This window comes from Chrysochloris asiatica, unplaced genomic scaffold (genome assembly GCF_000296735.1).
Source record: "Chrysochloris asiatica unplaced genomic scaffold, ChrAsi1.0 scaffold00033, whole genome shotgun sequence".
Lineage (NCBI taxonomy): Eukaryota > Metazoa > Chordata > Mammalia > Afrosoricida > Chrysochloridae > Chrysochloris > Chrysochloris asiatica.
Window position 1 is genome coordinate 247,912 of NW_006408551.1, and position 2,903 is coordinate 250,814.

Genomic DNA, 2,903 nt, shown 5'->3' on the forward strand with positions numbered 1-2,903 from the left:
TATATATATATGCACACACATATGTATATGTATATATATCTAGAGAGGGAGAGAGAGACAGAGCAAGCTCATTAAGAAACAAAAACATGGAAGAAGAGGAGAATAATTTTTACAATGAACAAGAAATTTAACTCACAACTTACAAATAGTTCATATATAAAATATTAAAAAATTAATAACATAATCTATACTTAAATTTTCTTTTGTCTTTAAAGCAATTTATTGTTTGATCACTTAAAATAATAATTATTATAATAAGCTTTACCATTAATAATGATTTTACAAATATAAATTATTTCTAATTATAGTTATTAATTAAATGAAAGGACAATAGTATGTAATCATGTCACTATAAAACATTTCTACAGGGAGTTATAAACATTTGACTTGTGAACGTTCCTCTCTGGGGAACTTTCTTTATGAAAAATGTAGTTTAGGACTCTATAATATAAACATATCTTAGATAATCATACTATTCTCTCTTTTATCATATTCCCAAGTATGTTTTTATAATATTCACCCATTGTATTATGCAAGAAAATATTGGTTGCCAAATGCATATCTAAAATACATTTATTTAAGAAAAACATTTTTTTTTACTGGTTTGATTATTTTAGAAGGATTTTCAAGATCACCAGAAGTCCTTCTATGATTAGGAGCCAGAGAAAGGGAGTCATATATGCCATAATTTATTCTTCCCTTTTGTGTGCTTTTCTTTCTCCCTGTCTGTTTGTTGTTGTTTGGTTTTTTTTCCCCCTACTGAAAGGTCAGTGATTTGAGCTCACCTGCCATACCTTGGAAACCCTAAACAGGGTAGCTATGGGTCGGAACCAACTCGACTGCACTTAACAACAGCAACAACGTATCACATCTTTACAGAGTCCTGGTGTGGTGCTATAGGGTAAACCCTGGACTGCAAGGTCGGTTTAAAACACAAGATCAAGGGCTTAAACTCACCAGCCACTTCTTGGAAACACTATACAAGGTTGGTATGAGTCAGAACTGACTCAACAACACTTACCAATGACAACTTCTTGTATCTTTATTTGTTTCTAATTTTGTTTCCTTTCTCCTTAATACAAACAGTCTTCCATCACATGGTCCATAGTACACTTTCAATTAATCCTTTCCAGTTCATGATACAAAGGCAAGAGACATCTGTTACCAACTTCAATACAAGCGTCAGTTGGAGAAGTTGATTGACCCATTTTTAATAGGTGTCAATCACTAGACGTTCTCTTGGATTCAAGATGATTAGTTGTATGATTACTATTATTAGTGTGTTAGTACCGTTTAGAAGTGCTGGAGTTAGGATGCTTTGGTTTATGCTCTAACAGGTATTCACAAGATTTGGTTTATACTTTGACTCTGTCATTTGAAAGACTGAGACTTTGGAAAATAATCTCCTTCTCTGGGATTCAGAGTTTTTGCATGTAAAATAAGGACAATTGTACTTAATTCACAGATTTGTTGTGATGATTATATATAAACACTTGGTCCCTCTGAATGTGCTCAGCAATGTCAACTATTATTATTGTCATTATTATAGTAATCATTATATACTTTTATTCACATTGCCTGAATCAAATTATCTACTGAGAAATGGACTGGTGGCTGTCTTGGTTGAGGGTGAGGGGGCAATAATTCAAGTTTATTTCAGTTAAATCAATTTGGCCAAATTTGGTTGTATGGAAGGCATGCATTATCTGCTGATGCACAGGCACTTCACAAATTAAAGAGTACCCAGGGAAGCTTATCAAAAGTCTTTAAAGGGTGATATTGCCTTAATTAAGGCACTCTGGTAGCATAGTGGTTACGAATTGGGCTGATAACCTCAATGTCAGCAGTTTGAAACTACCAGCTGTTCCGTGGGAGAAAGATGAGGCTTTCTGCTCTCATAAAGATTTGCAGCCTCGGAAACCCTGTGTAGGGTCACTATGAGTCAGAACCGACTCCACGGTACTTAACAACAACAACATTGCCTCAGTAGGGGTCTTGGTGTGGAGTTATAATATAAACACAGGACTGCTAACTACAAGTTAGTGGTTGAAACCGACCAGCTGCTCCTTGAAAACTCTATATAGGGTCATTGTAAATCAGAAGTGACTCAACAGCACTTAAAAGCAAAAACATCTCCTTGGAAAATTTATGAGTCAAACATTTGTCCTTTGCCTTGTCCTAGTGTAATTGATACCTGGATTCCTAAAATCATACTCAAAATAGAGTCAAATATATAAATCATAATGTAAATTCATTGCTATTATTAACTATTTGTGAGTCAGCCCAATTCATGAAGTCTTAACAAATAATGGAACAAAATTCTCCCATGTTCTGTACCATCCCTCTAATTAAATGGGGTTTGAACCATTGTGATCTTTGTGATCAGTTTTTATTGACTGATTTTTCAAAATGTATCTTATACCTTTCTTCTTAATACATCTTAGTGTTAAAGTTCCTCCAAAACTTGTTCAGCATCATAGCAACAGGCAAGCTTCCAACAGATGGCCAGACAATGACTGCACATAAGGTATATTGGCTTGGAATTAACTCCAGGTCTCCTGTACTGAAGACAGATATTCTACCATGGAGCCATGGAGCCTCTAGTGCCATCCCAATGTAAAGATAGTCATTGGGAAAAAAAAAAAAAAAAGTTCCAGAAGTAGCTGTAATTTTTATGTTTCCAATATGGAGTCCTAGTGTGGCACTGTGGGATAATGCACTAGATGGCAATATCAGTTTGAACCACAAGATCGGCAGTTCAAATTCACCAGCTGCTCCTAGGAAACCTTATACAGGGTCACTATGAATCACTTTGAGTTGTTGTGTTGGAGGAGAATACTGAGGGTGCCATGGACTGTGTTGGAGGAGAATACTGAGGGTGCCATGGACTGCCAAAAGAACCA